The 14937-nt window shown below is 41.1% G+C and overlaps 1 protein-coding gene and 1 pseudogene across 2 annotated transcripts in view; both read left to right on the forward strand.

Moving 5' to 3' along the window:
* Window positions 1-14937, forward strand: part of LOC121935751 (zinc finger and SCAN domain-containing protein 23-like) — a 482958-nt gene that overhangs the window by 74241 nt on the left and 393780 nt on the right. The gene's annotated exons all lie outside the window — the stretch shown is intronic.
* Window positions 1524-5883, forward strand: LOC121933753 (annotated as a pseudogene).

A 14937-nucleotide genomic window follows, 5' to 3' on the forward strand; every position in this document is an offset into this window, starting at 1 on the left:
GAGAGAGGAAAGATTTCCCACACATCCAACACATTACAGTAATAGTTATAGTTATGGACTATCTAAAGTTATAGTCCAAAATGTCCTGGATATGAGCAGATTGAGGAAAGCTGTCCTAAGTGGACTCACAAACTGGCATAGGAGAGGTTTTCTTACTTTAAGAAGTTGAGCAAGTGTATTTTCTCCCTTTCCCATCATGAGCCTTGTCCCTAGTACAATATACATTTCAGATGTATTTGTCTGACAGAAGATACTAATTAAAAGTGTCTTGTACTGTTCCTACCACTCATGTTCTATACCATCTGCTTTTATAAAGGATGTATAGTGTGCCCTTGCTTTATGCGGCGATCCATTCCGGACACCACCATCCCCGCCCATGTAAAGCAAATAGCACGTATGCTCGAGCCCCATTAACAATAATGGGGCTTGTGCATGTGGTGCAGCACAGCGTGCATGCCACATGTGTGCACGCCATTTTGTTTTCATCGTGTGGCTTTCAGCATAAGGGGGTGCACTGTACTGCCTCTTTAAGAGCCAAATTATGCTGACTCTTGCAAAGTTGGTGATAGACTTATGTCAAAGCCATGGTTTGCTGGATAGCAAAGCCAGAAGGCCTGTCCAGCCTGTGGCATTAAACTATCACAGCCTTAGAATATATAAAGGAGGAGAGAGAGAAGAAAGAAAAGATAAAACTGGACTGATTTAACTGACATTTTTTAAGTCTGGTGCACATTTGAGATGGTAGCTTGAAAGACTGAGTGTCTGCAAGAAGGAAGGGAACAAGAGGAGGTTGAAGTTCAGACTACGCAGTGCTAAGATGAGACATTGTTCCTTCCCAGTAAAATTTTCCTTTAGTTCTAAAATGTGTAGCAGTGCAGTAACTTAAAGTCTCAGTAGACTATTCAATAAATGCACTTTTCAGTGCTGGGAATTTAACCTGGAAATCATTTCCCACCACACATGGCTTTAGCAAAATAATGAGAACATGTGGAAGAATATGGGTACAAATGGAAATAATGAGTTGCTTTAGCAGACCACCGGTCCATTTAGCTCAATATTGTTTATATTGTGCTTATGCTATTACGTTGACACTAGAGCAACAACAGCAAATCTGTCCTCTGATTTTCTTAGTGTAAGTCAGGAATTGTATCTAGTTAGCATTTAACCATGAAAATGGCATGGACATAGGCTTGCTTTATCCCTCCACTTCTCCACTAGAAGAAGGAGCCATTTATTCAGATAAATTGTGAAGGCACCATATCATCTGGCTGCTTGCTTGCTTGCTTGCTTGCTTGCTTGCTTGCTTGCTTGCTTGCTTGCTTGCTTACTTATTTATTTATTTAGTATTTCTGCCCTGTCCTTCAGCCAAAACCTGAGCAGCTTTCAAGTCATTAATTTGACAATTCCCTGCCTTCAGGCTTACAATCTAAAGGCATGACACACAAGAAAGGGGGAGAAGCAGGGATGGAGGGGTGCATTCAGTCCAGCAGATGGCGGCTGCTCTTCTCTCTCACAGATCTAAGAGTAAACACAGTTGGAATGGGAAGGCCTTTCACCTGCCACTAGGCCAAGGTATGATGGGTCTGTGCCTTGTTCCTATTTTGTATCTCAGATGGCAGCACAATAGCAAAAAAACAAAAAGCACCTCTCACCAGCCTCTATGCAAACTCCACTCCTACAGGCAGAAGGTGCTGCTTCCTTTCAAAATCAGGCCCTTGTGATGGAATGTCCCAATCCCATGGATCTGCAATCATCCTTCACTAATTTGCAACCATTTTCTAGGGCTGATGCATCAGGGAAAGGCTACCCTGGAGGGAGGTTTGCCACTGCTGGGCTCCCCAATGAAGAGCCAACACCAAAGAGAGCTGCAGTATTAGAAAGTCTGCCTTGAGGAGAGAAAGGAGGAGAGTGTGATCTCCAGTTTTCATATACATTTACCTGCCTTTTTGTCAAAATTATGGTTATTGCCTAATGGTGGGAAAGACAAGTTTCTGAAGGGGAAGGGTAATGGACAGAAACAGAATGTTTCTTGTAATAGTGCAAGATAATGTGACATGGGAGGAGGGAACACAAAAAAATATTGGTTGCTCCTAAACTGTTTCTCATTACAGGGACCCTGAATAGCCTTGATCACAGTCTCCTTGAGTTGATAGTACTTCTGCTGAATGCAAGGTTTGGTGAATAGGAAAACAAATAGTCATCCAAATTCTGATCTTGAATGCCAGCCTGATATGTAGAACTGACACTGCGTTGAATGAGATGAAATAAATCTCAGTGAATTTTGACAATCTATGTTCTCTATTGCAGAACACAAGACAGTGGGGGAAGATAAAGTAGCAGTCGTGTACTGTGATTCGGTTTTCCTGACCTGGTGACCCATCCTGAAATCTTCCAGTTGTGAGTGTCCATGTGAAGGTGAGTTTTTGGGATAGAATAGAGATTCTGCTGGTGTAACACTCACCCTAGTGCCCAACAGTTTCTCTTCCTGAGTCTGGGCAGTCTTTGGTATCAGGCTGATATCCCCTGGCTTTTTTGCTCAGACAGTTTAACATAAATGCTGAGGCCACACTCTCAAGATGTGAGATTTAATGGCCTCCATGGTAACTGTGGCTCTATCACATGGTATCTAGCCATCTAATCCATTCAGCAAGGTACACGTCGGACCTGATTTTCTGTGGTAGACAGTTTACTTCATTACTTCTCAGTGGGGTTTTGGACATTTTGGGGCTCAAAGTTTCCTGGTTCAGGTTTGTACACACTCATTGTGTATTCCCAGGGATGGAGCAATTAACTCAGACCTCTCCTAGATAATGGCAGCTAAGACAAAACAGTAAATTACACAAGAGTCTCTCTGTGTGTGCTTGCCTTTAAGGGTCCATTTGCAAAGACAGAAGTTAAGCCAGTCCAAGATTCTTTGAATCAAGAAGAGCTGTCATATCACATTTCAAGAGTTGAGCAGGGTTGCCAGCCAGTCTGAGGATCAGTGTCTCAGAAATCAAGAACAAAATCGCCAAGACAGTGCTGGAAGGCAGACAATTTTTTTCAACAACAAACATGAGTATGACCCATCTGTTAAAATGGCGGCAGCCAGCTGCCCGTGACTAAAATATTTCTGCTGTATCACAAGGAGCCTCATAGAACATCTTTGTTTGGCTCTCTTCTCAGCTTGTTGGACCTGTGGTTTGTGCCTCTTCCTCTGATGCTCCAGCTGTTCTGCTGCTGCCTCCACTGGTCCAACTCAGGTGAGTCCTGATCTTGAGTTTCTTGAGGCTAACCTTCAACAAAGAGAGCTAAAGGACTGTCCTCACACTTGGATTCTGAGTCCTGGTTCATGATATAAAGCCTGTGCACAGGTAGGAGATGCATTAAGATAGTCTAATCTAGAAAAAGGATGGATCACATTGGTTTTCTGATGGCTCTTTGGGAATTACCTGCCATCTTATTAGTAAGTTATTCTTTTTTCTATAATGCCTCTAGCATGTGACACGATGGCTTTGCACATCCTGTCCCACTGAGTAGAGCCAGATGACTAGGGATGAATATTCAAAAATTGTTGAGAAATGTGTCTTTTGTTAAGAACCTAGAACAAGAAGTATCTTTGATGGATGATAGTATTTGTAGTGCAGGGTTTATTCTACACAAAATTCACCTGTGGGGGTTTGGTGAAAAAAATAGTATTATCTACATAGAAAATGCTGCAACTTACCCAGAGAATCTTTTTTTTTACTTTTTGTGCCAAAACAAAAACCATGTGTTGTATGATTCTTTTTTGTTTGATTTTGTTTAGCTTTTGTTTGTTTTGGCAAATTAAAACCACAACTAAAGTATTTTTTGCAAGAAAAATAGCATTTTCTGTGTACAAAAGAGTTTCTATATAGAAAAAATATTTGCTATATGGTGCTGAAACCAATATTCATTTTTGACATGATTTCTAGGTGAAGTAGATTACCTAAATCCATGTAATTCCTTAGGCCTTTGGGGAAAGAAATGGCTTGTTGACCTTGTGAACAATCAATGTCAGAAAAGAGATGTCAGAAAGTGTCCCTGTTAATTTAGGTGAACCACTTGGTAACTTTCTGTGGTTGCTATTCTGTGGCTCAGTAGCTATTTTGCTGTTCTGTGACAGTGCAATGTACTAGGGCCATATGCAGACCTATGCTAACCTGGTTCATATAACACCCCATCTTACTGAACAACCTCTGAAGCACACGACCCCTAACCCGCCCTCCTTTATGGGGAATGGGCAGTATCACAGAAGCAGCAGGCTATGTCCCAAAGCCAGATGTGAAATTATTCCAGCAGTGCTGAGACCTTTAGAAAATCATGCTAGATTTCAGCTCCGATGTCATCATTTTGCATCTGGCTACAGGCTTCTGTGATCTGCTTGCTTCTGACAAAACAGGAAACAGCAATGCAAGAGACTCCAGAGACTATTCAGTAGGGAACAGTGCAAAGAACAGAAGGGTGTTGAAACCCACCCAGTATCCCAAAAAGGATATACTGTACATGTATAATGGAAACGTTGCTGTTTGTCTCCAAATTATTTGTGATCTATGGAAACCATAAGAGAAACCTATCAGAGGGATTTCTTGGCCAGATTTCTTGAGAGGAGAATTGTCATTGCTTTCCTCTGAGGCTGAGAGTATTTGACTTGTCCAAGGTTACTCAGTAGGTTTCCATGACCAAGCAGTCATTTGAACACTGGTCTCCAGGTTGCTAGTTCAACACCCAGCCCAGTCTCTAAGGGACACATATGTATGTAAATATCCCCAAAAATGTCAGCCCATATCAACAACCATAGTATCCTTCTGAAGTGTCTATCTTATATGGGACTTGGGGATCATGTTTTATGGTTTCTTTTGGGAGAGGCAATTTCCGAAGATGCTGGGAATTTTTGTTTGGATGCCATGGACTATGATATCCTTCAAGATCCCATCTTGGCTCCATTATATTTAATTTAATGTCCAACCTCTTCAAAGGAAACATAACTGAATTATTTTTAACAATATTCTTTTACAGGTGGAGTCCTTGCATAAAATGGTGAATGAAACAATGGTCACTGAATTTATACTCCTGGGACTTTCCAGCAACTCAGAGGCACAATTCTTTCTCTTTGGTCTCTTTCTTGTCATTTATTTAATAGCTTTGATTGGGAACATTCTTATCCTTCTTGTGATCAGTTTGGACAAAAGACTTCACAAGCCCATGTATTTTTTCCTTGCCAATCTCTCTGTGGTGGACATTGGATACACAACTACCACCGTCCCCAAGATGCTGGTGAATTACCTTTCCCAGGACAAGAGGATTTCCCTAGCAGGCTGCTTCTCTCAAATGTATTTCTTCATCTCCTTTGGTGGGATTGAGTGCCTTCTGCTGGGTATCATGGCCTATGACCGATATGCAGCTATTTGTCACCCACTGCACTATAATGTGCTGTTGAGCTCAAAAATGTGTGCCAGTCTTGCAGCAGCTGCTTGGATTCTTGGCTTGTCTAACTCAGGGGTACACTCGGGCCTAATGTCTTCTTTATCTTTCTGTCGGAAGAATGTCATCCACCACTTTTTCTGTGACATCCCACCCCTGTTGAGTTTTTTCTTGCTCTGTTAACCGGGTCAACACAAATTGTTACTTTTGGGTGGGTGTTGAAGTGTGTCATGGGTCCACTTCTCATTATCCTATCTTATGTCTATATAGTCTTGACGATCTTAGGATGGCGCACAAAGGAGGGCGTCTTAAGGCATTTCTCCACCTGTGGCTTCTCACTTGATGGTTGTGAGCATCTATATGGGGCTAGTCACTTCACATACTTTCGCCCCACCCACCTATTCCCAGAGCAAGACGGGCCATGCCTGTGCTCTATGGGATCCTAACCACCTAGCTTAATCCAATTTCTATAGCCTGAGGAACAAGGATGTGAAAGAGTATTCCAGAAGTCATGCAAAGAAGTAACAGGAAAAGGGATTCAATTTTCAACGACTGGAAACTGATGATTTTTCAGCTTCCTTCCTCAAGAAGCATAGATTTTTATCATGACAAAATTGCTTGATTTAATTGCCAGTACATTGTATGGAGTGCTGTGTATATCATGTGTTTGGTCGTGATTAAACCAACCAAACCAATAAAAACGTGGGAGACTTTTAACTTTCAGAGACTATAGGAGATGCTTGCTTGCTCCCATTGCAAGAAATGCACAGTGTCAAATAATTTCTATGCTCCTGTGCCTATACTTAGATCCAGTGAAAGATGAAAAGTGAGGAAAGCACCACTTTCAGTTCACTGCCATCCACCACCCTAATAAAGTCAATTGTCCCTTCAGGAGGATGGTTGGTGCCTTAAATATTTTCCTATTTACTTTAGAGAAATATGAATAGGTATGGTTACAGCCATAATTAACCAATTTATCTTCCTTGCTTTTAGGAGAATATGAACATGTGCTTCACTGTCCTCCCATAAAAACACCATGAGGATTTAAAGACTTCATTATGCATTAAAATACTTTGACACACACTTCCAAAATGTCAAATTCTGGCACTATTTTTTTAAATAAAAGTCAGTTCAGAGCTTTTCATATTGTTTCTGTACAGTGGATCCTTAATATTCGCTGGGGTTTTGGTTCCAGAACCCCCCTGGAATAACCAAATTGGTTTAATCTGGACATGTGTTTTAAAAAGGAGGAATACATATATTAAAAAGCAAATTTCATCTTGATTAAAGGAAAGCAAAGAATTAGCTACCCATGCTTCAAAAGGCAGTAATGAACACATTAATTTGTAAAGTTTAAATTACCAAATGCAAGTGGCTCAAGTCGCATTAAATACAATGACATAGTGAAATTGTGTCCCTTATACCCAAAGGTGCTCATATGGCTCCTTTTCATCATCTGGAAAAAAGTGACCAGTGGGTCCCACAGGCTCTGTCCTGGGCCCAGTGCTATTCAACATCTTTATCAATGACTGGATGACAGAATGGGGGGCATATTCATCAGATTTTCAGATGACACCAAATTAGGAGGAATAGCTAATACTCCAGAGGACAGGATCAAAATCCAGAAGGACCTGAAGACTAGAAAGCTGGCCACAGCTAACAAATGAAATTCAACAGGGAGAAGTAAGTACTGCACTTAGGGCAGAAAATGAAATACACAGATATAGGATGGGGACACCTGGCTGAACAAGACTACATTTGAAAGGGTTCCAGGTCCAAGTAGACTGCAAGTTGAACATGATCAACAGTGTGATGCGGCTAAAAAGGCCAATGCATTTAGGGCTGCATCAGTAAATTAGTAGTTCTAGATCAAGAGAAGTAATAGTGCCACTATTCTGCTTGGTCAAGCCAACCTGGAAAATTGTGTCCAATTCTGGGCACCACAATTCAGAAAGGACAGGAGAAACGGGAGCGTGTTCAAAGAGGGTGACAAAATGGTGAAGGGTCTGGAAACCAGGTCCTATGAGGAACGACTTAGTGTGGCCTCAGCATTTATGTTAAACTGTCGAGCAAAAAAGCCAGGGAATTTACCTCAACCAAAGACTCCCCAGACTATCTAGGAAGAGAAACTGTTGGGCAGTAGGGTGAGTGTTACACCAGCACGAATCTGGGGGTGTTTAGCCTGGAAAGAAGATGATAAGAGATGATATGATAGCCTTGTTTAAATATTTGCAGGGATGTCATATTGAGGAGGAAGCAGCTTGTTTCCTGTGTGCTCCAGAAACAGACACAGAACAATGGATGCAAGTTCCAGGAAAAGACCTAACCACCACAATTAGGAAGAACTTCCTGACAGTAAGGGCTGTTCGACAGTGGAACACACCCTCGGAGTGTAGTGGAGTCTCCTTCGTTGGAGGTCTTTGAGCAGAGGCTGGATGGCCATCCGTCGGGGATGCTTTAATTGAGAAACTGGATAGCCCTTGTGGTCTCTTCCAGCTCTGTGATTCTGTGATTCTAAGGGCAATCACAATGAGAAGCCAGATTTGATTGAGACTTGCACTGGGATGGAAGGTTCTGTATTTGTGAGAGGGCAAGTGACAGAGGATTTTTTACGACTCTGCCAGCCTGGGCCCTTCCTCAAATAGAGGGGACGGGGCTGTGTATATTGTATATGGAGTCAGATAAAATGCTGCAAGCAGTAAAATAAAGAAGAAAGCAAAACAAAGGGAGACAGGACACAACACAGAACCAAGAATACTACAGTTCAACAAATGGTGTTGAAAAGATACAATTGAAAAGACAACAACATTAAGAACTGAACATTGCCACCTGCTCTTCAATAATATAAGGCCATTTTCATTCATAAAGATGAGCTGGCATTGATAGATTTTTTACTTAGCTATTGTCTTTGTTCACTAAACCTTATTGTAACAATTTTGACTTTGTGGATTTCCTTGAGGAACCTTTGTCTCAGAAGGCAGTTTAAAAATTAAATAAATCAATAGTTAGGCCCAGAATAAGAATGTGCTTCAATAACATATCAGGGATGGGTTCTTTCAGGGCAATTCCCCCACTTTGATTCTGCTGTAGGCCACCCCTATCTTCCCATCAGCTGATAGAAGGAGGTTTAACAATGATGCCAAAATGATGGGTACTTTCCAAATGGCATTCTACTTTGCTGGCGGGATTTATAGCAGCATAGAATACTTTTGGGCTACAGGTAATCTAGGATAACTATTGAATTAGTCTTCCAAGTAGATGTCAATGTTTGCATCTGTGTGCAAAAATCCCATGCTAGAATCTGCAGAGAAAATCCCAGCTGAGAACTGAATTCATGAAAGTTGAATCAAAGTTTGTTTACTGATTGTTGTTTAAGAAAAAAATAGGGATTTTTAAAACCCTGTTGTAATGAGTATTATATGAGTCAATTGCCATGTAACATGTAGATCCCCTGAGCATGTTCCGGAGTGTTTGCCGCTTCAAATACTAGGTCTTTGAAGGAAGAGGAATACAACAGCTACTGACTTTGGTTGGATGATTTCATAACATTCCAGTGTTGCAAGATCATCTTCAAATGAGGATCTAGAATGAGATTTTGCTTGAAGAAAAAAAAATGCAAGACTTCTGAACAGGTAAGATACAACAAAAGCGTTATCATAGTTATTGTTTCCAATTCTTCACAATCACATAGATATGTACTGATTAATTTCACACAAAAGTAATTATGATTTCCATTTGGCTTTAGAAAGGACTAAAAAATTGTGGAGATGGATCTACATCAATGGCTATGTGTCAGAACTGTTGTATTTCGTCTGCCATATCAGAGGCAATATGTCTATATGTATCAATATGTCATATTATCAATATGTCTAAACTGAACATGCGTAGCACTCAAATGCGGCGGTCAAGCTTCTATATGAAACCTATTGGTAACTAATAGGCCTAGGAGATTAACCTAGAAATCATTTCCCATCACATAGGCTTTAGCAAAATAATAACATGCGGAAGAATATGGGTACAAAGGACATAATGAGTTGCTTTAGCTGTAGCAGAACACTGGTCCTTAGCTCAATGTTGTTTTATACTGCCCTTAGTGCATACACTAACACTACAAACAACAGCAGCAAATCTGTCCTCGACTTTCTTAGCGTAAGCCAGGAATTGTCTCTAGTTAGCATTTAACCAGCAAATGGCATGACATAGGTCTGCTTAATCCCTCCACTCTCCACTAGAAAAAGTGCCATTTATTCAGATAATTGTGAAGGCACCATATCAGTCTGCTGGGTTTATTTATATTTGTTTAGTATTTCTGCCCTGTCCTTAGAGCCATAACCAGAGCAGCTTTCAAGTCATTAATTGACAACCCGCTTCAGGCTTACAATCTAAAAGCATGAACACACAAGAAAGGAGAACAGGGGAGGGGGGTGGCATTCAGCCAGCAGATACCGGCTGCCTTCTCTCCTCATAGATCTAAGAGTGAACACAGTTGGAATGGGAAGGCCTTTCACCAGCCACTACTAGGCCAAGGTATGATGTCTGTGCCTTGTTGCTATTTGTATCTCAGATGCAGCACAATAGCAAAAAAAAAAAAAAGCACCTCTCACCAGCCTCTATGCAAACTCCACTCCTACAGAGAAGGTGCTGGCTTCCTTTCAAAATCAGGCCCTTGTGATGGAATGTCCCAATCCCATGGATCGCAATCATCCTTCCACTAATTTGCAACCATTTTCTATGGCGATGCATCGGGAAGGCTACCTGGAGGGAGTTTGCCACTGCTGGGCTCCCCACTGAAGAGGCAACTAAGAGAGGTGCTATAGATACTGCAGTATTAGAAAGTCTGCCTTGTGGAGACAAAGGGGAGAGTGTGATTGCCAATTTTCATACACTTTTACCTGCCTTTTTTGTCAATAATTCATCAGAGTTATGGTTAGTCCAAAAATACAGTGGGAAGAAGCATTTCTGAAAGTGGAAGGGAGATGGATGGAAACAGAATGCCTCGTGTATTAGTGCAAAATACTGGGGCATGGGAAGATGGAACACAACAAATACTGGTTGCTCCAAAACAGTTTCCCATTTCAGGGACTCTGAGTAGCCTTGATCACAGTCTCCTTGATTGATAGATCTGGTTGAATGCAAGGTCTGGTGAATAAGAAAATAATAGCCATCAATTCTGATCTTGAATGCAGTCTGACTTGAGAACTGCACTGCATAGATGAGATAAGATAATCACAGTGATTTTGACAATCTAAATTCTCTATGCAGAACACAAGACAGTGGGGAAAGATAAAGTAGCAGTGGTGTACTGTGATTCTGTTCCTCCTGAACTGATGGCCCAGTGGAATCTTCCAGTTTGTGAGTGAACAGAAACGCCAAGACAAGCTGTGCACAGGTACGAGATGTATTAAGATGTCTAATATAGAAAAAAGGATGATCACATTGTTTTTCTGATGGCTCTTTGGGAATTACCTGCCATCTTAGCAAGTCATTCTTTCTTCTATAATGCCTCTAGCATGTGACATGATGGCTTTTGTGCATCCTGTCCCACTGGAGTAGAGTCAGATGATAGTGGATGGAAATATTCAAAAATTGTTGAGAAATTTGTCTTTGACTGTTAAGAACCTAGAACAAGAAGTATCATGGATGAGTAAGAGTATTTTTATGTGTAGAACTTATTCTACCCAAAATTCACCTGTGAAAAAAAGTATTTTCTGCAGAGAAATGCTGCATATACCCAAAGAATCTTTTTACTTTCTGGTGCAAAAACAAAACAAAATCACGCTTTGTTTTGTATTCTTGGGGTTTTTTGTTTGTTTTTGTTTGTTTTGGCAATTAAAACCCAACTAAAGTATTTTTTTTCTGCAAGGAAAAAACAGTAACAACATGTACAAAAAGCATTTCGGTATAGAAAAGAATATTGTGATAAGTGCTGAAACCAATATTTATTTTTGACATGATTTCGGGTGAGGTAGATTATTAGGCCTAGGCCTACGAGAAAAGAAACAGCTTGTTGACCTTTGTGAACAATCAGTGTCAAGAAAAGAATGGCAAAAGATTTCCCTTTTATTAGGTGAACCACTTGGTAACTTTCAGTGGCTGCTATTCTGTATGGCTCATTGCAGTGTAGTACGTCCATGTGCAACCTATGCTAACCTGATTCATATAACACTCCATCTTACTGAAAACCCTCTAAAGCACACTACCCCCTACCCTTGGCATGTCTATGCCCTCCTTTATGGGGAGTGGGCAATATCACAGAAGCAGCAGCTATGTCACAAAGCCAAATGTGAAATTATTCCAGCAGTGCTGAGACTTTAGAAGATTATGATAGATTTCACTCTGATGTCATCATTTTGCATTTGGCTACAGGGAGATGCTTCTGTGATATGCCTGCTTCTTGACAAAGCAGGAAACACTGTGCAAGAGGCTTCAGAGACTGTTCAGTAGGTTAGGGACGACAGTGCAAAGAAAGGAAGGTGTTGCAACCCACCCAGTACCACCCTAAAAAGGATATACAGAGCACCGCGCTCTATATGCAGCGCCCCATAAGCAGCTTCCAGTTTATGCGGAGCTGTGGTGCTATTGATAAATGGCGCGGATGTGTCACACACTGCCGCAAGCACAAACCCCATTCTATTGAATGGGGCTTGAGCTTACGCGGTATTTCCCTTACGTGGGGGGGGGGCCAGAACGGATCCCCCGTAAGGCAAGGCCCACGGCACATGTATCAGTGGTACCCCGGGTTACGAAATTAATCGTTCCGCGGTTAATTTCGTAACCCGAAATAACCTCCGTAAGCCGAATTCCCATAGGCGCTAAGGAAAAATAGCTCTCTCTGCCCTCCGGTGGCGGAAAATAGCGCCGAGGTTTTTTCGTACCAAAAAAACCTTCGTAAGCCGAAGCAAAATCCCTATGGGATTTTTCGTAACCGAAAAATTCGTAACCCGGCGCATTCGTATCCCGGTACCACGGTATAAGGGACACATTGCTGTTTGTCTCCAAGTTATTTGTGACCTATGAACCATAAGAAGAACCTACCAAGTATTTCTTGGCCAGATTTCTCCAGAGGGGTTGTCATTGCTTACTCTGAGGCTGAGAGTATTTGACTTCCAAGGTTACTCAAAAGGGTTTCCATGACCAAGCTGATTAGAACACTGGTCTCCAGATTGCTAGCTCAGTCTCTAAAGGACACATACGTATGTGAATATCCTCCCCCAAAAATGTCAGCCATATCAACAACCATGTATCCTTTTGAGGTGTATGTCTTGTAGGGACTTAGGGTTCATGTTTATAGGGATCTCCATTCCTTTTTGGAGAGCAATTTCCAAGATGCTAAGGATTTTTGTTTGATGCCGTGAGGACATGAATCCTTCAAGATCCCGTCTTGGCTCCATTATATTTAATTTAATGTTCAACTTCTCAAGGAAGATAACTGATGTTTTTTAACCTATTCCCTTTAACAGGTTGAGTCCTCGCATAAAATGTGAATGAAAACAACAGTCACTGAATTATACTCCGGGGACTTTTCCAGCAACTCAGAGGCACATTCATTCCTCTTTGGTCTCTTCTTGTTGTCATTTTTTAATAGCTTTGATTGGGAACATTCTTACCTGGTGATAGTTTGGACAAAAGACTTCACAAGCCCATGTATTTTTCCTTGCCAATCTCCTGTGGGTGGACATGTGGTACACACTACCACCGTCCCAAGATGCTGGTGAATTACCTTTCCAGGACAAGAGGATTCCCTAGCAGGCTGCTTCTCTCAAATGTATTTCTTCATCTCCTTGCTGGGATTGAGTCCTTCTGCTGGGTAGCATGCCGTATGACCGATATGCAGCTATTTGTCACCCACGGCACTATAATGTGCTGTTGAGCCCAAAAATGTGTGCCTGTCTTGCAGCAGCTGCTTGGATCTTGGCTTGTCTAACTCAGGGGTACACTCGGGCCAATGTCTTCTTTATCTTTTCTGTCAAGACAATGTCATCCACCACTTTTTCTGTGACGTCCCACCCCTGTTTCACAGTCTCTTCTCGGGACAATAAAAATTGCCGAAGGGGCCTCAACGAAAAGTTGTGCGTTTAATTACCTTTTTTTTGTTGTGTGGTATTGGGAGTTGGAGTGTATGCTATGGGGGAGCAACTCCTGGCGTTATTCTTGTGGATCTTAGGTCGGATGGAGTGCTCTGACGCATGTCCGTAGGTAACTCGCTCTAACAAAGGAGGGTTAGGGCGCGTTACCTTAGGCATTCTCCACCTGTGTTCTTCTGCACTTGACGGGTTGTTGGCATCTATTAGTGGGCGCATCTTCACGATACGTTGCCGCCCAACTCCGAGTCGACGTCCCAGAGCAAGACCTGGAAGGTAACCAGGCCTGTATTATTTGTGGGAATAACCTACACTAAAATACATTTATGTTGACCCTAGTGTCTTAATCCAATATCTATAGCCTGAGGGAAACAAGGAGGTGCAAGGAGCACTCCAGAAAGTCATGCAAAGAAAGTAACAGGAAAAAGGATTCTATTTCAAAGACTGATGGTTATCCAGTTCCCTTCCCTCAAGACACATAAATCATTCTTCATGACATGCTTTTTACCCCAGTAGGATTAGCTCCTTTAGTATTATCCAATGGGTTTCTTTCTAGATGGAACAAGACTCTGAATGAGAAATTAGCTAAACTGGGTTTTTCACAAAACACCATTCTGGCAATGGGTCATGTGAAAGCAAAACAGGAAATGCAGCAACGTATTACAGATAATGAGTTGCAACAACATGTAAAAGCAGCCACCATGTGCCCTGATTTCAGAGATAATGCAATGCTTTTTTATTAGCTAACCATTTAACTCCTCTAACCCTTCCAAAACAGAGGATAGCATTCACTTTAGCAAAATTTAATGTTCTACCCTCAGCTTTATTGGAAGAGAGATACAGTAATATCCTTTATGATGAACGCACATGCCCTTGTGGAACTGGCACAGTGGAGACTTTATTATTGTTACAGTCACTTTTTTATTTATCCAATTTTTAGTCATTTTCCTGGAAGAACTGATGAGTTTTATGTATTCTATTTGCTGGCAGACCAGTGTCCATCAATAACAACAAGGGTGGCAAGTTTTTGCACAGCGGCAATGGTCTGTTGGCATAAAATGGTGTTTTAAAATTGTATAATATCCCTTACTTTGTTTAAAATTTTATAATGATTTTATACCTTTAAATTTAACTTTTTTTCTTTTTAATATAAGTTTCATAATTGAATTCTTAACAAATATTACTCCTATAATTTGATGATTTATTGTGATGTCTGTTGATTGATGTTTATTTGATGTTTGATTGGTTGATCATAATAAATGTTTATTATTATTCTTCATGACATAAAATTTGCTTTGCTTTAAATGCCAGTACATTATATTCGAGTGCTTGAATCTCATGTGGTCATTATTAACCAAACCAATTTTTTAAAAAAGAGGTTTTTACTTTTATATAGGAGATGCTGGCTGGCCTCCCATTGCAAGAAATGCAC

This window comes from Sceloporus undulatus, chromosome 6 (assembly GCF_019175285.1).
Source record: "Sceloporus undulatus isolate JIND9_A2432 ecotype Alabama chromosome 6, SceUnd_v1.1, whole genome shotgun sequence".
Lineage (NCBI taxonomy): Eukaryota > Metazoa > Chordata > Lepidosauria > Squamata > Phrynosomatidae > Sceloporus > Sceloporus undulatus.